Source organism: Melanostigma gelatinosum (genome assembly GCF_949748355.1).
Source record: "Melanostigma gelatinosum genome assembly, chromosome: 14".
NCBI classification, from domain to species: Eukaryota; Metazoa; Chordata; class Actinopteri; order Perciformes; family Zoarcidae; genus Melanostigma; species Melanostigma gelatinosum.
In genome coordinates this window covers 7,968,071-7,989,701 of record NC_136647.1, presented here as the reverse complement: position 1 = coordinate 7,989,701, position 21,631 = coordinate 7,968,071, and the positions used below count along the sequence as shown (strand labels likewise).

General features: G+C 41.0%; 1 protein-coding gene across 2 annotated transcripts in view; it reads left to right on the top strand.

Moving 5' to 3' along the window:
• LOC306788256 (glucocorticoid receptor-like) overlaps nucleotides 1-21,631 on the top strand; it is a 55,759-nt gene that overhangs the window by 6,627 nt on the left and 27,501 nt on the right. The window lies entirely within an intron of this gene.

Below are 21,631 nucleotides of genomic sequence, written 5' to 3'. Positions count from 1 at the left end.
CTTTACCCATATCACAGCCTTCAATTGAACATTTCATTTCTCCCAGAAATATTTTCCCTGTAAAATCATATTCTATAACTTAAAAGAGCAGCTTCAGAATTTTTTTTAAATTTTCACAAATTATTTTACAAAAAAGGATCTTGCTTATGATGATAATAATAACGGCGTGAAACCTGTGTTCCTAACTCAAGACTAACTACTATTATTGTGTTATTGATATATTTTCAGACAGAAGTATGTACGGTAGATCGGCTACCGTAAAAAACACTGTGAATTAATAGAAAATTAACATTTATAACACAGGCAGTGACGGTGTGTTTTTCAACTTATTTTCTAACTTTCGATGACGGGACCCTCATTCTCACCTTCCCTGTGCAGTGCTTCGGCTCGTTCAGATGCTCCCCACATTGCTTTAATGTTCACACGGAGCAAAAACATTTAGGCGGTGCGCCTTACCCGTTTAGTGGCAGGGAAATCCCTGAAACCGACATTCCGGTAAATATCTGCAGCCAACAGCTCGCACAGAGAGATCACAGCCTGAGACATATGTGGCCTTCGTGGATAGAAGCCTCAGAACAAAGTGTACGGTCTATTCACAGTTTTGGGGACAGATCCAAGTGGCCAATAGACGGGAGACATCGTGCAACAAAAACATAAACACGAGTTGTAGTGAGGGATTTCAATAGTAGTTGGGCGAGTACCATGAATATGAATAAACGAGATAATGATGCTGGTGATTGTGATGATTCATTGGGTGACGATTACTATTATAATTGCCCCTTAGCCACACTCAAAGTTTGGTTTCAGTGCATGAGGTTGTATGCCCGGCTTCAATCATTACAGTTGCCATTTCTTTTACATGCTGTTGCTTGTTGGTAACTGAGATATTGTTTAACTTTTTACTGGCGGCGGGCCTTTCGACTGACTACATTGTAGGGTTTTTGTAGCCGTGGGTGCTAATTTACTATCGTGCACGATTAGGTAACTGAATCTAATTGATTCAACATCTGTCACTTACTGGGCGTCAACATTTGTGAACACGTTTCTAGAAACCACATGAGAGGTCTGGCAGGTAATTCGACATCATCATTAATTGCATCGTCATCATTTCACACAGCTCTGTTGTCCAAATGAATAATTCCAAACTAAATTGCAATTTAAAAACTTTTAAATGGGGTTTTTGCGTTTGTGAAGACTTTTGTCTGATGTGATTATTAACAGTGGAACATAGTTTATTCCTCTGAACATCAATTTGATCATTTACATGTGATATTGATGTTGTGGTACAAAGTCGGCCCTTTTTATGTTCATTGTTTTACATAAAATTCCACAATTATTTTTGAACAAGCCATATGCTTGATAAAAACTGCAAAACAGTGAATTTCAAATCTTACCTTAAGTGTCCTCAATAGCCATTTCCTAACAGCCAGATAAAACAACCCAGAGCCAAACTAGGTCAGACTCATGCCTGTTGACTCAGCTTCCTGAATTTGTAATCTCTAAGATTATGCCAACCTCAATTCACATTGTTTGTTTGAGTTCCTGTTGCTGAATATACTTACTGATAACCTTTGCTGTATGCAAAACAAGTCACTCTTCTTTGCCTTTCACTGAATATTACTGTTTAATTACCACTTTCAATTTTTTTCCCCCGCTGGACATGCAAACACTTTTTGCTCCAAGCATTAACTAGACAGGCCTAACATGTTTATGTGGGGAAACGTGTTTCATCCATGCTACATGTTGTTGAGTGTGTGGAAATGTGCTGTGATGCCTTGCAGTACTCTGTGTGGAGTGGTACCTTACTCCGAAGCCTGCTTTTGGACTCGTATGATGGCCCCCAGAGGCTTGTGTAAAGTCAGATTTTCAAAAGCAGGTAGTTTCCAACTTTTCGTCATTGTGGAGCTGAAAGATCAAGCGGATTCCATATCGCTACTTTTTCTTAAAGGGGCTTAATGCATGCGGCCTGAACTTACAGCGGACATGTCGGATCTGATCAACGGCCAAGACGCATTTCCCAACAATATTTCTTTCATTCACTCTATCTCGTCGTTCCTCTTCCCTCTGTCTGCCTTGCTCGCTCTCGCCTCTTCAGAGCTCTACTGTACTGAGTCTTTGATGTACGCTTCGGTTGGGGGTCACTGTAGTTCAGGGAGCCAAAGGAGGTCTAGGCCTCTTCGCAGCCAAGCTAGTTCTTTTTTAAGGCTGTTTTGGTGTCTGCTGGCATGTTTACGCTGGTGTTTGGTGCCGTGAGCACATCTAAGGCCTATGTATCGGGTCGCATGATGGATTTTAACCTCTTTTTGCAGGACAAAGCTAGTCCTTTTTATTCACTGCAAAATATGGAAAGAAGTACAAAATTAAACGAAGTAAATGAGACACTTGCCATAATGCATGTTATGAAGAAGCAGTCCTACTGCGTACAGGACATCAGTCATGTAGTGGTTAAATTGTGATGTATGTTTAATGCAAAAAATAATGACGTTCTAGCTTCTTTTTTTTTCTGGAGCTTTCAACCACTCTCTTCTTTGTCCTTTTTTAATGATTCTTTTGTGTGTCCCTTGAGGTGGGCAGAGAGTGCCCAACATCCTAAGCAGATGGAATTTGCTCATTTGACATAATAATGATCGTTCATCAAGTATGACACTTTCCCATCACATGATAACAGGTTGTCATATATATGCACAGTTCTACTTATTACAGAGCTAATGTTAACAGAGGTTGCATTGACTTGCATTATGGTGCGTTCAAGCTCTACTCAGTAAAAATGATATTGGGAGAAGGTAACTTATATCGCTATCATGATTTGTTCAAATTTAATCTTGTAAAACTGTGTTGTTGGCGAGAAACTTGAATAAAACCGGTTGTCTGAAGGGAGAGGTTTTCACAACAATATAAACTGTTTTACTTCCTAACGCTATCTCTAACCAGCATATAATACATAATTAAAACTACTAAAGCCAAGTTTTTTTAATTAAAGCAAATATACTATCGTTTGAATTCTGTTTCCATGCAAATAACCACAATAGATTACAATAACGTTAAATCATTTTTGACAGTTTACACTGACTTAGGGATGATTTGAAATTATTTTTTTGGGACAGTGGTGAAAAGTGTTAGTCTAGGACCTCGCTGTCAATTATAGTTCTTAAAAAATAAATCGGAATCGGCAGGTCGGACTTAAAAAATCGAATATCGCAATCGGCCAAGAAAACTGCAGCCGATGCATCGCTACACATTACACCCACATACTGTGCACTATGAGCAGACAAACGTGCACTCACCAATGCCTCATTGCACATCATGTGATGGCTGTGGATGCTTGGCAAAGCTAGCTGAGAGGCATTTCTTGGTGTAGATTACTAATACTCAGAATAGAATACAAGATCTTTGGTGGAGTTTTCTTTTCTAAACCCATCCTTGTCTAATAAGCATGTGATGGCCGCTAAAACTAAAGCATAGTTTAATGTTCCTGTCCCTGCATATCTCTCCCTATGTCATACGTTTAATGGCTTGTGTAACCGAGCTCAGCTTGAGACATTTAGACCATAAATAGGCCGCATTAATTCAATAATCCTATCTGTTTATTGACAACATTTTAAACATTTAATCAGCAGTGTTTTTGTTTTTTTTGGAATATTTAATTTTTCCAAGTATTTTAACAATGCAAGAGAACATGCAGAGCGTACAGAACACAGTACATTAAACATTACATCACAAGTTAATAAACAATTGAGAAAAAATACACAAATAATGAAATAAAATGAAGTAAATAAATGAAGTAAATAAATAATTCCCCCCACCCAAACAAAACAAAAAAAGGTTTGTGCATAGAGTGACACAGCACAAAGAGATAGAGCTCTAAATAGTTACAGTCCTATGGTACTGTTCGTGTTGTACCCATGTCCTCCAAATAAGGCTGCCAGATTTTCAAAAATAAATTATATCTTTTTCTGAGACTATATGTCATCTTTTCAAGAGGAATACAACTGTTCATTTCCACAGACCATCAGTAGTGTTAATAGTAAATGCAGATATCAACAATTGCTTTTTTACTGAGCTTGGAATTCTAACAAATTCTAACATATCCAGAATGTCATTTTAACGAGGAGCAATTCTAATTTAAGAAATCCACAGTTAATTTCTCATTGGTCAAAATGTTAATTCTTTATTTCAGTTATTCATTTTTACTTGTGGAAATGTTAATTGTAGATATCTGTGACTAGTCAACTTTTCCCATTGACGGATATTTCTAATGCAATTTTGAGCTGTTTTAATTCCAAGTTGACATTATTATGTCATTTTGATTCATTGCAATTCTGATTATCATTATCTAGAAAATGTTAATTATTGATATCTTCAATTCATACGTATGTCTATTGTAGATATTTACACTTGTTCTTACATTATATATATCATAAATTACATTTTAGATATTGATAATTTAACTGAATAGTCAAATTGAAATGATCGATAAGTCTGCTTGGACATGTTCAAATATAATTCCCACCACTAAGTAGTTACTAGTTAGCCCTACTGATTAAATATTAGTATGGGTTGCCATAGTCTGTTTGTGAGGGCAGCAGTCGATTTGTTTGCCACAAATGCTTCCTCTGCTCCAGTCACATGAAAGCCGTTGCTCTGATAGGTCAGGTGTGAGCATAAATATAGCCCCGAGTGATCTGACTTACTGTACTTCATAAACAAAGGATTGTGCTTGTTATGTTTAGCAACAACCATCAGGAAACAGGAAGTGAGGTGTCTAGCAGCTGGAATGGCTCAGGCCGCTGCCCTTTTTCCCTCTTGGGGTAAAAAAAAAAGTAAAACTTCTTATTTCAGATATTGTTGTTGTTATTTCAGTATTTGTTCTGAGAAATTGTGTCTGATTTGCGTGTTTCTCAGAAGTTCTCAGAATTTCTAATTGAACACCTAATTAGCATACAGCCAGCCATGTTTGTCTTTTGCATTGTGGTCAGTGTGTTTGAAAATGAGCACGAACTGGCTTTTTTGTTTTTGGAAATGTGGTAATTGGCAGATATAAAACAAAAAAATAATCATATTTGCATAAACTAGAAGCTGCTAACTATCTCAGGGTTTCCCCAGGAAACTGGTTGGTGGAAGTGGTTAGGTAGTCCGCCCACCAGCAACACCAAAAAAAGAAAGAACGTGAAATGCATGCACGAACTTCCCCTTTCTTTTGAACACACCTTTGGCCAATAAATGTAATTTTTGCTGGTGATGATGATGATTCAACTTGTCACCATTGAGTATAATCAATAGACCAACGACAAAATAATAATATCATGAGATCTAATTTCCTTTTTTCTTTTTTTTAGATTCACAAGCTGAATCAGGCAGATCCCAACGTATCTCTGTAGATGAATTCAGTAATTGATCACAGCATAAACGATTACCTCGCTCACTCATGAACATATGGCTTGGCTATGTGAGGGTTAGTGTCATCTTTTATGGAAGCTTATCTCTAGTAGCGTGCGTTGTAAGCCTACTCGGTAATAATGTGTTGTAAGCCTATCTCTACATCTGTCAATGGTGTATTCAGTTTTTTGTTGTATCTGGTCCTATCAATCCATGTAATAAACCAGGAATGAATATATCAATACTAGTTCTGTGATTTTGCTGTCGTAATATGCATATATATATATACCGTACAAATTGTTTCTTGACAATCAAAATTCAGGAAAACTTTGTTTTCTTTGTCAAAATATTTATATTGAATATCATCCCACCCTCCTCCTGCTCTGCGTCGAACTAGCTTCTTCCGCTTCACCATCTTTCTACATTCCTCGTTTTGCATGATGAATGTGTTTCATCATCTGTGGTGTTTGAGTGCATTTTAGAAACAAGCGCAAATCTTTGAGGAGACAAATGGAAGGCTCCTACAGGAACACATAAATATACCAGGACTTTCTTAGTGCCGAGTTTCACTGCAGGTCCTGTAAAGTCTGATGTGTCACGACTTGTTTTCTGATCAATGAATCAAGTTGGAGGAATTTGCTGCCTCTACGGCTTTCCCGTGATAGCCTGTAGCTGTAAAAACCCTCAGAGCAGTTGGGCACTGAGCCATTCTGTGGTTTTCTGTACTCTTTCTTGTCCGTCTGATTTCTTTCTTTTTTTGAGTGCTTGCTATATATTATATACATATTGTCTGCTTCGTTTGTGTTGAGCAGCCTGTCTGCCTTAAAGTGGGTTTGCCAAGTCGTCTTCTCTCGCCTAACATGCGATCATCTTTAATCCCTCCTTTCCGAGTCAGCAAGGCGGGGAATGCCCTTCACTGTCGAAGGAGTACACTCGTCTTTCTGTCCACGTGTCCCTTGCTTGTTGGGAGATTGCTGATTGGACTCAAGGAAAAGTTGTCCCGATGTGCCTGGGTTTGATTGCCAAGGTTCAGTGATCACTGTTAGCTCATCTCTTTGTCTTCCTCACAAACGGAAGTAAGATACTCTTAAAGGCATTGTGGAATCTCAGTTCGTGAACATGTTATTTTTGTCTGCTGTTTACAATTTTGCATAAAATCCAGTCCAAATTCCAAACCATATTTTAGGATCTCTGATAAAGGCTGTCAATCTCATGACGTTTTATTGACTGCGTGAAGTATAAAATGGAGTCTGTAAATACGGCTTTGAAGTGGAGTGAATATGCACAGTTTACTCTTCTAATGGGTTATTTTTGGAGTTTTCCCTCCACCTGATCGGTGTCAGCAGGGTGGCAGAGTAACCAGGGTTACTCAGCAGCAGACCGCCGGTTCAGACCCCTCTGGCAGCGAGCCTCCAACCTGATGAAGTGTGAGCAACTCGATGAACAGTACCAGAGCTTTTGATTTACTGAGGGTCATGGCTAATGTGCAATATCACTTCCAGCTTTTGAAGCTTGGGGATCAGTGTGAAATGCAAGAAATAATTCCTCAGTGCAATTTGTTGTCAGTGTCAACGTTGGGCTGGTAAAAGCTCATGTTTTGTCTCTACAGAGTGACATCGAAAGTGATCTTCAGTTCTTCGAAGGAGGACGAGTTGAAGACACTTTGAATCCATGTCAACTTTGAGTTTCATCTGTAACTTGAGTTTGTACTACTCTAGAGCACCCGATAAAGCCCAAACACTCATTTCATATGGCAACGCCTCAACAAGTTCTCACCTAATGATTACCAGGCATTATTTATTTATTCATTAAATATCTTTTATTGAGCTTGAACAGTTTTGTCAGCTTCTGTAAGATGACACTTATCCTTGAAGACTCATGGTGTGGAGGCAAAAAATTGCTTTTGAAAAATTTCTTATATATTTAATTTATTGTATATATTTGCATAATGTTACATGGAAATGCATGTTATTTCATCAAATGAGTTTTTTTTTTTTTTTTTTGCTTAAGCATGTGTAGATATGCACCCACGACCACACACAGAAATAAAACCCTCTGTATGCATTTGCAGCCCTGATCGCTGCATGTGCAGCAGTTGCGTACGCTCCGTTGCGTTGTGTTTAATTCAGGACACGATATCTTTTGATGGCTCCAACCAGATGTTTATTCATCGGAGAGAATATAGCTGGTAAAAGACAGAACAGCTTCAGTGACTCTCATAGACAAAGTAGCGTCAGAAAACCAGTTACCTGAGACGGAGACTGTTATGGAGGTAGCTCTGTCTGAATAGAAATACACTCATCTTTTTCAGAATCAGAAAGAGAATCAGAATCAGAAAGAATCTCAGGGCTTAGATCCACATGTAACATACTGTGGTCTAGCCAGTGGTCAGTTTGCCAACTGTCTTCTCTGGCTCCAACGAAGACAATCTCTATATATATCGCTCTATATATCTATATATGTACATCAGACATCGAATGAGATGTTTCACAACGGAGCTCGTCACAGGTCAACCTACCATGAAAACCGCTTGCTTCAGACTAGTTCATGAAAGCTGGGCGCACCGCTAGAGTCTGCAAGCAGCCAGCAGAGGGCGCTGTTACGCACAACCCACTTGTCTCCATGGGGAACTAATGATATGTTGTAAATGATATTTAAACAAGGAAATAACATGAAAATGATAAGGATTAGCAATAACTTAAATAATATAGTAATACTAGCAACCAATGGCCAGTGATGGCAAGTGGAATCATTAACTCTGTTACACATGTGTACAGCTGGCAATGTCACAGGTTGTCACCAGACAACGCAGGGAACCTTGTGCCATAGACCGGTCAATGATTAACCTGACCAAGGTTACTGTATATGTAGAGGCAAACATCCAACCCCCCCAAAGCTGTCATTCAGACTTACACCTCACGTAATCTTATAATCTCTGCCTGCTGGTTTCGGGGAAAACTTGATATTGGCCTCATTTGGCCTTGATCAAAACACCATTGATGATATTCAGTGCTGGTCCAGCCTTTATAGTCCTCGGTGACCCACTTCTTTTTGTATGCTTGGCAAGCTACTGCTGCACTCTTAAAGCTCAGAAAATTAAATACACTTCTATTTCAAGCTGATGGCAAGGTCTGTTCAGCTTTGTGGATCGCAAACTGTCAGAGTTGTCAACAATGTTGCCATTAGTTACATAATACACAATGACTTTACCAGGCGTTTCAGTTAAACTCAGTCTACCAATGGTTTAAAGAAACATTCAGCATGTTAGGGCGACCTCCTCTTAGTCAACCGGCAGGGAAAAAATGTACAATAATGTTTTTGCCAATTGTTTGGTTGAAAAGGAAAATTACAATCATGTCTCTGGCGTAAGGACAGCTTGAATTAGTCATCGCTGAGGACTTGATTCATTCAACAAAGTGGGCTTGACCAGGCATTTGCAGTACACCCAGAGAGTTTTCGCCGAGTCTAACACTGGCTGTGACGGACATTTTGGTTTTCCAAAGTCAACATTGGGAAGCCCTTGAGATGTTGTGCCCACTTGATTCCGCAGCTACTGTATATAAATAGCAACACATGAAAGACCTGTCTGGATTGGTGACGTTGTGCTGGTCCAGCATGCATCAGTATCAACACTGCCTTAGGTAGCTGCTTGCTTATCATCCTGACTATCCTGATTATCATCCTGACTAAGCAAGCAGCTGGTTGACAATCTGATTGGTGGCTGTGTTTATCACAGACTGGTGTCTGTGCAGGACACATGGGGTGTGTTGCAGGGGCACTACGGTGGTAGATCTGTCTTTCTTAATTTCTCCGTCCGTCTGTTTTCTCTCATTCTCTTTATCTTGCAACCCCAGTTTGGATCAGTTCAATTTCATCTGTATCCTATAAAAAATCCTTTCATTTTATGAGATCGAGCTCCTTCAATCAGAAGATCGGCTCCTTCAGTCCATGTTGATGCCGATGTGTTCTTGGGCAAGACCCTTAACCCCAATTTGCTTCTGTAAGCTGCGCTGACTGGTGGCAAGACTAGAAAGGTGCTATGCAAGTACACTCCATTTATCATCTCTTATTCTGGTTAATCTGATGTATTTATATAATAACTGCAGAAAGATTTTTTTCAGTCCCTGCATCGACTGAAGTGAAAGTCTCCCTGGTCCTACTTGCCACTTAGTCATTCATTTGTCTGGGAATATTGACCCACCTCTCAGCCACCGTGTGGTCATTCTCTAAAATAGAAGCCCCTGTGTGTCTGGAGCATGTCTATTTTCAGTGCAGCTAGCGCAAAGGCCAAACTGCTATTTTTGAAGCCGCGTTAGCTTGTGATGATTATGCGTTGCTGTGAGTTACAGTGTGCCAATTTTTGCCTTGCCAAAGCAATGTTGGAAATAGACCTGAGTGGTGGAAGAAGCAACGGTTCAGCCAGATTATATTTATTGCATATTCATTGACACGAGTTGGCCATTATTCAGATATGAGGATAACGCTTGTGGCATTTAAAGTGTGTGCCACTTTTAAGTTGTTGTTGGGGTTAGGGCTGCCCCTGATACGGCAGTGTAGCTGAGGTCAGAGCTGGTCTTTCTAAGTAACAAGCCGCGATTGTGAAGCTTTGAAATGTTACGATTAAAGCTTCTGGGGTTTTTTTTTCTCAATTTTGCTCCAGCTTTGTTGAATTTAAATCACTCAGGACCTCCGTGGCCTACGCAGATCCATGTTGTCTTATAGCATTGTTGTGGCTGGAAGAGTCGTATATTACCAGCTGCGAAAGTGATGCTGGTGTTGTTTTGACTTTGTAAGTCTGTGTGTCGTCATAGCAGAATGTGGTCCCGGAGACACCTACTGTAGCAGGAACGACCACAGAAGCGGTTTTTAGCACTGAACCGGTTCATATTTCTGTCTGTCTGTGAACAAATTTCATAAGCAGGACATGCATTTCCACTTAAGGCTGCAGTGCAATAACAATAGTTTGGTTTATGACCAAATATCTGACTTTCCCATTGGCTTCATCTCTACTTCTTGCTTAGTGCTAATTAGCAAGAGTAAGAATGCCAACTCACTAAACTAAGATACAGCTGCTAAACATCAGGACTCTGGACATGCTGACTGTCACGTTTGGCTTTAAGCACCATTGTTCCTATAACTGTCACTGAGACGCTAGCATTGCTGTAGACTCCTAGTCTTGTTTAATGGTTGTCTCAAAATGACTGCAGCTCTAAATGTCACCAACATTCTGCTCCAAGTCGTAAGCAAATTATTTTACGATTAGGGCCCTTAATCGTAAAATAACTGAAGAATGTTGTCGTTCTGCGCTCGTAAGAAACCGATAGTGATGAGCAAGAGTGTAGGGCTGTGTAGCCGACACCCACCCACACACCTTACCCTCTTCCTTTTCCTCCAGACTATCTCTTCTGTCTTTGATGTCTGATTTCTACATGTCTCTTTCTCTTCAAGTAGCTCTGCTTCATTGCTTCCATTATCTCTGTCTCGCGCTGCTCAGTCCAGATGTTGCACCATATTGCTCTCAACAGAAAAGAAGAGTACCGTACTCATTAGTTTCGCCTATAGCAGTCTACTTGAGTTCAGTGATGTAGTGGTAAATTGAATGGTGGGCCACAAGTGGTCAAAACCGATTTAGAAAAAAGAGTTTGATGCTCTGCAGGAGGCAGTGAGAACAGTAGGGACTACTTCATTCACCACTCATACTTCATTACTGTCAAACATGCTAAATTTACTGATTGCTGGAAATAAATCTGCCTCTGCAACAGTAAGGTACGGACAATTTACCCTCACCGCCCTCTTTGTTTTCTTCCCTTAATTTCCTGTGACAGAGAGGTCAGGCCTATGTGAGAGGAAGTCGTACTGTAGGGGACTTTTAAGTAGGACACAACTAAAAATGGGAATTTTGGGTCAGATACCGACAGTGAATCGGCCTAATTTCCCTGTCAATGTGTTTTCATATGTTATTAAATAGAATAACAGCATAGCTTCTTAAACACAGTGATTCAACTTGTTCAATTACAACACAGCAGCAGTGCATCAACTCTTTTTCTATCGCTCTCTTACTTCCTCTCTTTTGAGAAGGGTGGTTTGGACCGCAGCCCAGCAGCTAAGCTTGCTCTGGCTACCTGGATAGCCCATAGCTGGTGACTCCAAAGGACCTCATTCTGCCCAAGCTAAACAATAGGCATCATGTGAACATGAAAACGCGTCATCGTTTTCAAAGGTCTTTGTCGGCCCGCACAGGCAAAAAACGCAACCCCTGAGTTCTCAAACTATAACGGCTTCAGCAGCGTTTTCAGACATATCCATCTTAGGGCTTTTAAAACACCAGATTAATGTGGACCCGAAGCATATACGTACCAAAAGTTATGCGTTTTAAAACTAAAAAGATGGTAGTATTTTTTTGCTCTAACTCAGCAGGCCTCCGGGTTGTCTCTTTTTACGTGTGACTTTTGTTCCTGCCGTTGCAGATGTACAAAGCGAACCAGTTAGCTGAGACTTGAACAGAAGTCTCCCCGCATAAACTCCTTTTTAAATTCCTCCCCACATCAGTAGGACAGACAATATACGTTCGTGTGACTACGTACATATGGCTATGCGGCCCAGCAATGTCGCACTTATAACCACTGAGCTGATGGTATGTAGCTGTAATTCTACAGAGGCATAGTGAGGACAGAGCGGGACAGACATTTCCACACATTTGCAAATTGCCACATGCATTTACAGATCTTTGCCATGGCAGAAGTGTAGCAAAAGTCACATTTAGAAAGAGAGAAAAAGAGGAGTTGTAGTGAATAATATTTATATACACATTTGATTACGCCCACAGGGATACTGAATACATTCACATATCTCAGCATGCATTTAGAGATCTCTTTACATACCATTCTGATTACATACACCCGGATAGAGACACCATTACTCAACTCTCCACGCACATTTGCAAATACTTTTGCTACAATAATGGCCCCATACATGTCTGCTTACAGTGGGACCTTGGCTAACTGGTTCAGCAGCTTCCTGAACTTATGGGCTTAGGCCTGATCCCCTCTCGTCCTATACTGCCACCATTATCCCGGTGGACCGTTGTAACAGGAAGAAACAGCTGGAGGAAATGCTTTTGGAAATGGGTACACATTCAGATTTCAAAGTATGCGGAATCTGTATTTATTCATCTGTCGGGACTGAAACACATTTACAGGAAGCCCCTGTCACTGTGGGCTCTTTGATTCAGGATACTGGCACCCTGCCTCACTTAAACACTGGCTGGATCTGTTTGCTAAGGTTTTGGTCACGGGCAATTTATTGCTCCCCCCGCCCCCCATATCTGTTTTTTCATGTCCTTTTGCTCAGGCTTCGATGCTAGCCAGCAGAGTTATGTAACGGCTGTACTCGAGCTGACTGCGGCAGCAAATTTTTGGAGGTGTGGTGTTGGCCTGTCAAGAATACGTTGAATGCACCGCACGCTGCTGTTATGAAGCTGCTCGGGGTCATGGATCATAAAGAGATGCGGCAGTCTGTGATGAGATGAGTTTGCCTCCTAATGGTGTGTGGCACTATGAGCGACACAGCAACATTCCTAAAGTCATTTTCAAAGGAAGTCGGTGATGTGAAGCCACAATCGGACTCCTCCGACACTAGGCGCGGTGTGTCGGGTGTGGCACCGTACTGGTTGATCTGGCCTCAACGCTATCTCAGCGCTGCAATTGTTGAATTGTTTGAATTGTTGTAACCAAAGCGTGCAGTTTTCATTTCCTCTCTGGGTCTCAAACAATGTTTAAGTACACTTAAGTCAGCTGTCTGAAGCTCTTCTATGGTAAACAAAACAATGTTACGCTACTTAATTTGCTTCCTATCACATGCATACTGAGACACCGCTTCAAGGCCTAGAATATATAATACCATAGTATGAATTATTGTAATTATAATGATTAGGAATATAGTTTGAGTGTGTGTGTTCTTACCAGGAGATGTCACTTAATCACGGTTCACAAAAACGAATCAATATCACGCAAGAAAGCACATTTTCCCATTGTATATAGATCATGTGGATTCAGCTTTGTCTGAGAGGTGCATCATGGGACTCGTGTGGGAAATCGCAGATCTTGAGTTACCTGAGACGGAGACTGTTATGTAGGTAGCTCTGTCTGAATAGAAATACACTCATCTTTTTCAGAATCAGAAAGAGAAGCAGAATCAGAAAGAATCTCAGGGCTTAGATCCACATGTAACATACTGTGGTCTAGCCAGTGGTCAGTTTGCCAACTGTCTTCTCTGGCTCCAACGAAGACAAATTCTTCCTTGTTCCTTCTGTCACCATCGTCTGTCTGGGAGAGGAGGAGGAGGAGGAGGATGAGCCCCACATGCTCTACTGTACATGGGCCATAACCCTGCTGGGCTTTCAGATGCTTTCTTTTACTCTTTCCTGTATCTCACCATTTCCCCACATTTCCTCTTTTACTCATTTCAGTTTGTTTGTAACACAACTTTCTCTAAGACTTCCGCACCCTTTTTTTGGACTTTGTTGTCTCTGTTCCCTCAGTAGCTGGAAGTTGGCCAAAACTCGCCTGTGCAAGGCTCCGCTTTAGTTGTGTACTGCGTAGTAGTATAACAAGTTTTGGTCATTTATTTTATTTAGAATCGATAATGTGCAAAGCAGTGAATGTTTTGCAAGGCGAGTTAAACTGCCTCTGTGGCCGTCAAAGGCCTGGATCTAATGCCTGCTGTACCCTCTCCTCCACAGTTCCCTCCCCACTGGTAGATCAGCCTTCTATCCAATAATTACAGCTGACACGCTCTCCCTTTTTCCTCAATCTACTCTCTGTTTGGTTCTCTCCTCCTTTTCTCTCTTGGTCTTTCACCGCTTATTTGTCACTTTTTCCTCCCTCTTGCACCAAACTGGTAAATGGCGTTTGTCAGGATATATTATTAGCCTTCAGTCAGCTCTATTCTGTGTGGTTTTCGACAATTACGTGTCATTACTGAGTAAAAAGTGTTTATTTTAGTTGTTGTAAAAGCTCTTATAAGGTTTGCAGCTTTTATAGTGGTGGATGTTACAGTTGAAAATACATTTTGACATTTCTGCTTTCATTGATTTTACATTTTGCATCACTTGTACTTGCATAAGTTAAACCTAACTCCTCAATATCTGTCGCCAATAGTCATTCATCGCATTGCGTACAGACTGCTGCGTGTCTTCAGGCTGATGCTGGTATAAAACACAACGGAGAGAGTGAGCAGCTTCACTGCACTTAGTCATGCTGTGTACTCTCAGGGGGTAGTTGCTATGGAGCTGGACTCCAGGGTCAAGCATAAATCCGATACATTTTGAGCTGAATAAAGCAGTAAACCGTCCAAAAATGGAAGATTGATTATTGAATATTTCCTATCTCGGCGGAGGAATTCAGGGTTACTGGTGCAGGCCAGAGAGCTCCATGAATGTGGACCTGTTGCTGTTATGACCAACATGTTTAACTATTTCAGTGTGACTCTAAATACCATAATACTCATTATGTCTTTCACGAAGAGAGAAAGATTGAATGAATACTAACGAACTCACTAACTTAACTAGACCTTTGAGTTGTGAGAGTGGAAGTTCTTTCTTCAAAGCCTTAATACCCATGAGCCTCGGCTGCCATTGACTCAAATCACAGCAATAGCAGCAAAAAATAACCCAGTATCCAAAAAGGGATTTCATTTAAACTGCAAATTGTGTTTTCAGTTTTTAATAATACGTAATTTTTAGCTTCCGTTCATCGTTGTAACACAACAGAAAGTCAGAGTTAGTTTCTCTACTTCCGTCTACAAAACCCTTCTTCTTCACAGTCGCCCATCTTTTGCACAGAGGATTCAGGAGAGTTTTATATCCCTCCAAGCTTTACAAGTCCTCCAAGATGGTTGTTTTAGAAGATGGCCTTTTTTTCTTGAAAGGCAGTATGTTGTTTGTGTGTCTTGTAACAGTTTCACTAAACTGGAATTTGGAATTTGGAAAAGTACCCAGTTTTGGTTTCTCGGTCAGTGTTGGACCGGGCTCTGTGCTTGTGTTCAGCAAATCACCCAGCTTTCCGGAGCTGATACCTTTTGATTTTCTATTTGAGTATTTGGCAGACGACTCTGCCAAGTAATGTAAGAAGAGACGTCTCTTATCTGGATTTGGCCAGATGCGGTGGCAGCTGTATTTGGGGAAACGTCTCAATACCATGAAAATGAACAGACATTAATTTGACATTAATGATAATGTTATCTGAACAGTCTAATGGCAGTAAAGTAAATATGTAGACTCAGCATTTTTACATCTACAAATTTCATTACCAGAAATAAAATCTTTATTAAAAAGTAAAATATACTTTTCACGTATCTTTGTGTAAAATATGTTGTAAAACCTTTTGATCTGCACTCTGAGCTGTTTTAAACATGAGTGATTGACTGTGAGATTGTTGAATTTGGATTAAAAGACAAGTCATCGTACATAGGCTCAAAGCATTGCTTCTCGTTCTGTAGTTTAACATTTCAGCCCGTTGAGCTCTATCGCTGTGATGGACGGGGTTAATGGGGATTAATGGCATGGAAAGCACGTTTTTGATGGAGGGGAGACGACCATCATCCACTCTTGTCTCAATGTTGTGAACACCGTAAATATACCTGCACAATCAGATGAATGCAAACGAATAATCAGTTGCGTGATCTTAAAGAGAACTCTGCATCAGTCAGTCACACTCTCTTTGGAGTTATTACAATCAGTAGATAAACTGGATTTGCAGGTTTGTATTTGTAAATGGAAGGTCACAGGTCTGTAATAGTTTGTGACCGATCATCTTGACACACTATATGAAGGAGGAAGACAAACACTGTCTCACTGCACTGTCATTTTCTCTAGTCCCTTTTGAGGCTTCAGCATATGGTTTTCATTAGGCCGTTGCCCTTTTAACAGCTAAGGGGCTGCTTTGTCATCTATTTTAATGGTACGGTATTATCCCCAAAAAACACTGCAAAGGCACAACACTGAGTGGGGCTCACCCAGGTGAACTGACATCAGAAAATAAAGTGCAGACAGAAGAAAAAAGATCTTAACTTGCACCCCACCTGTTATCCATTAAAGTACTGTCAAAAGGAAAAGGAAATTATAAAACGGTAACCTAGAGCTTGTCGGTGCTCCAAACATTTCTCAGATGCACGTAGTGGAGTCGGAGGTCCGTCCGTAGAAGATCTTTGCTTGGCTGTTGACTGCGTGCACTGATTTTAAAAGATCACAGGACTGGCTGCCTGGAGCTCAGGCTGCACAATTAATTACATTTTTGTAACGTGTCCTACTGCAGTCTTCAAAAACCCAGTAGACGCAATATTTGTATTTTTATAATTATATAATTTTGGCCTACAGATTGTATTCTATAGAAAACATATTTATTTGGTACAGCGCATCGCAAAATTCTCATCATTCAAAATAATTTCCAGTAGATTTCTTTTTAAAGCTACTAGGGGGTTCAACATGGAAAGCAATGAGGAATAGTGTGTGTGTGCATGTGTGTGTGTGTGTGTGGGGTGAAATAGTCCACACATGCTCTCTGGAGCTCACCCCTGATGCACTGCTTTGGGGAGTCGATGCTTTGTTGTGGTCGCTCCATTAATGTCGACCCATGGTGAAAAAAAGCTACTTTTGCCACTAATGGTTCTGTTGACTTCCATTAAATCAATGCTGCGGCCGACAGGAGGAAATGTGTCTGGATTCACGTGTAGCTGCTTCCTTTTTACATTATTTTTTTAAAACCTACTGCTGCATGTTTCTGAACAAACCATGTGCTTATGTTCTCAAAAACTCTTGTCAGTAGCGTCTTGAGCAAGCACCAACAATCAGGACTCTAATGTCAGCAAACATGCACTATTGTTTGCGCTGTTGACAGGCAGATGTAATTTCCCCCTTACATGCTGCGAGCTTGTTGGAGCGATATCTGTGGTTGTTTGGACTACAATAATAGGAGCAGAGCCAACTCAATCACCTCTCCAGAGCTCTTATCTAGCTCTTTACCCCCCCCCCCCCTCCCCCTCCCCCACCTGCTCTCCGTTTTCATCACTCAATGTGTTCACCTGAGTGAAAAGCTAACATCTGGAGGATCCCTCTCTCCCTCAGACGGGGCCAAAGATCGGTGCTGAAGCTCATGTTCCACTAGAAACTGAAATGTCGGTGAGAGAGGGCGGGGCCGCAGGTTCTTAAATGGTACGATCTGTTGAGATATGGATTTAGATTAATGTTGTCCTCACTCATTTCTTCATCTCCTCTTCCTTCTTTCCTCCGTTTCCCCTTATTGTCCCCTCGCTGTCTTTGAATGAGGTGTTAGCCGGGAGGGCCTTTTATAGAAGCTTGAGTTGTGAAATCTGAGGAGAAACAAATTGTGCAATCTTGTTCTTTTCCCCCTAATTTATTTCTCGAATCTCTTCTTTGTATAATGTGTTCTTTCTTTTCTCTCTTCCTCTCATCCCCCCCCATGGTTTTAACGTCATATCTTCCTTCACTTTTTCTCCTCTCCGTTCGTTGAAATGCTCGGATCACAGCACGCCTCGTATTTCACCGGAGGGAAGAAAGGAGAAGAGGCTTCATGAGATGTTTAGCGTACTTCTCTAGGTTAATGATTGGCCCTCTTTTCATCATGTACATCTGTGTGTGTGTGTGTGTGTGTGTGTGTGTGTGAGTCATGTGGGTGTGTTTGTGTGATAAAGGGAAAGAGGGCAACCGTATGTGGATTAAAAGTGGGACAGCCAAATAAAAGTAGTGTTGTGCCCTCATGGACTCGGGGTAAAAGTCTGCTTTGGTTTGATATCACCCACAGAAATGTTGCACGCTGAAGTTGGACCAGCAGGCCCTGCAGGCAGCTGGGATCAAACTCAAAACACATACAAATGTGACGAGAGAATGAATGATTAACAAGGAATTGGATTTGTGTCTTCTTATCTGAAACTTTTTCTTTTTAGTTCTGCAGTAAAATACTGTTATTTTTCAGTATTTCACTGTTTAACTGTTTAATTCTGGCAAAGAGAACCTCACATGGGCCTCGCTTCATCTTCACAGGCCCTTTGACTGCTGTTATAAACATTTCCTCAGTTCTTTAATAAATATATTTGATACTGAGCTTGGTTGTAATGCACAAGACTGTACTGTTTATCAGCGCGCCCTGCACAGGGTTGGAGGTAAATCAAATACACGTGCATTCATTTGCATGCCGTGATACAGAATCATTGTCGGAGATGAGCAACCACAGGTGTATGATTTTTATTTTCTCCGTTCCATCGGCAGTTTTGTTTCGACCACGCGGCTTCGCCTGCAGGCTGGGTGAGCTGTGCAGTGCTGTTGTTGTTTCGTCTCTATTATGGTTTAACTGCTTAGCTAATCTGGCCTTTATTACTATCGGCTATGAATAAGTCTGTCACAGACAGTAACAATTATTTTAATAATACAAATAATAACAACAATGATTTGTCATGAAGACACGGAGTTGCCTGAAGTTCACTATGATTGTATCAGTTCAGGATTTATTTATTTATTTCTTGGAAATTATAATTTTATGGTGTTTCAACATTAGTTTTTTTGATAACTGCTTACGTGTATTGATTTTAAATTTCTATTAGACAACAAAAGGTGCCACCTTTTTTTTTTTTTTTTGGGGACTCCATTCTGGGAATGGATTCCTGAAATCCTATCATCTGTATCAATACAGCAACTCTGCTCTAATATTTACATCTAAATAAAGACACAATGTGGACTTTGAGGTGTTGTCACCAAGAGTCTGGCCAAAGGCAAAACAATTCCACTCCGTGTGAACCAAGCATCGGCAGGCAGCAAGATAGATTCGGCCCAGCTGTGCTGCTGCAGTACTTCATTGCAGTTTTGAAAAGTTAGCACACTGCACTAGTGCAGAGGCTGTTTTTCTTTGGAAAGCCCAAATGCTGCCAAAGGTTCAAAAGTTCATTGAAAAGCTGCCATTACTCTCATGTCTGCCATGTGTGACTGCAACATAGATATTTAATGTTTTGCATTTCAGGGAAATCTCTTCTTAATTTCGTAAATTCGAATGTGTCACGTCATGGTGCCGTTTGCTAAAGCCCGAAGTAGAGTTATATATTGCAACTTCTGTGTGTGTGTGTGTGTGTGTGGACCTCTGTGTCTTGCCAGCCTAATTTTGTATTCTGCTGCAGCAAACTGCATAATATTTCTGACTGAATGCTCAAGGACCTATTTTGGTTGCAGTGACTCACACTTTTTCAAAATACCTTTTTTTTATATATACCGTCATTGACTGCCTGATGGCTCCTCACTCAATACCCTTGACCGCCCCCCGAAACAGTAGGGGCCGCTAATGAGTACATCGCCAACCCCCAGCTGCTACTGAGCACTGAGAGACACCGTGGGGTAAAACAGCCTATCGTGTGTAAGCCAACTGTGGGGTTGTATTCATTCAATCACACAATACACAATTCCACCAGGTGCAGCCGTCCCGGGTTACGGCCGATGCGGCCTTCGGCGCTGATCGCGGCCGCTGTAGACAGCTTGAGGTTGCACCAGATGAGCTTCAGTGCCTTTCAGAACTAGTGTCCTAGACGCTCTGCTCCACTAAAAAGGCACGCGGTGCGTTGAACAGAGCAGCTCTAGCTGTGCATTATAATAAACAGGCACTGAATGTGCGGTAGAGATACAAAATATTTATCAGGATGATGCTATGTTATACTTTACAACATGCATATTATTATCTTTTAGCAGGGGAAATCAATTCATGTTGTCTTCTGCTTGAAAGAAATGAATAAAATAAAATATAAACATAAAATATATAATATAAATATATATAAAATATAAACATAACATTTTTGCCACTGTTTTCTCGAGCCAGGCCTGCATGAATGCACAAAACTTGCACATGGACTTCAATATTTAATGCTCATAAAAGAACACACACTTTTATGATGAAGCAAACTGTTAGAAAAGCACTAGAGCAGTGCCTTAATGTACAGCTTGTGATCGGCTATGAGCTATATTTGGTAGCAGTGCAGCTGCTCGCATGAACTAACAAGCCCACAATGTGCCGTATAATGTATGTGAATATTTATACATGCAGTAAGCCAGCGCTTGAGAGCTGACTGCAAAAGCAGAATTTCATTTCCATGCTCACCTCTGTTGACCAATAAAGAAGGAAGAATAGTTGCAAGGAAGTACATTTCCCAATCTACAGTTGCACGCGAATGCATCGTTTAAGGAGACGTGTCCTTAGGTCTGCACTTTCGACTACAGTACAGTTCTCTGCAGACTCGGGCCACGGAAAATAAATAAACGTTTGCATATGTTACCTTTAAAATCCTGACATAGTGTTGTGCTTTTCACTGGCGATTTACGGGTTTGAAAAGTTGTTAAGCTGATTTTTATCTGATCTGTTTTCCGGTTATTGGTTGTAGTTGAGTCCTGGTTCTTCATTTTTTTTAAAGGAAAAAAGAGTTCTACCGCTGTGAGGTAAGATAATGAAAATGTCATTCCATGCTCCAGTTCCCCAGCTGGACGTGCTGGCATTAATTACCTCTAAGCTGTTGGACTGCATGTGACGACGCCTTCTCGTTCCACTCTGCAGTAAACGCTTTGTCATCTTGGACAGACTTCTGTGTGACAGGAAACTAGTTTGGCAACGTGATTACATTGCACAGAAGCACCGTTCTCGGCTTAGATCCGCTGACGAGCGATACCGCTGGTCTGCTGTATTACGTGCGCAGTGATGCATGCATCACCAGCGATAAAATCAAGTCAATTTAAAAAGCACGTTTCTCAACAAATCTCTGGTTCTCATACATTTGGAACCCGTTTCAATTCAGATCTGGTTCTCGATAGCCGACCCTGTAGAGCACCCTGCACAACCACACTTCCACTGCCTGTCTGCTGTCTGTCAGCAGTATTCGGTTTGCATCTTGAACTTCATTAATCTGTTTTTGCAGACAGACATGGTGGGCGTATGTAGATGTAACCCTCCATTAGTCGGCATAAAACGTCCCCGCTCTCCTCTGCTCATGTTTCTCTGCATTCCTGCCTCCTCGCTCCGCCTGCACGCCTTCCTGTCCATACTGTATGCGTGACCTGTTTTCCATCGTCACTCAGCCTTTTGGCAGCACAGACCAAAACACTGACTATACATTAGGGTTTGGGCTCAGCGGACTCATCTGTATGAGACAATTGTAAAGATAATCACCAGAATGCTGAAGGCAATAAGCCTGTCCACACACTGACACCAATGGA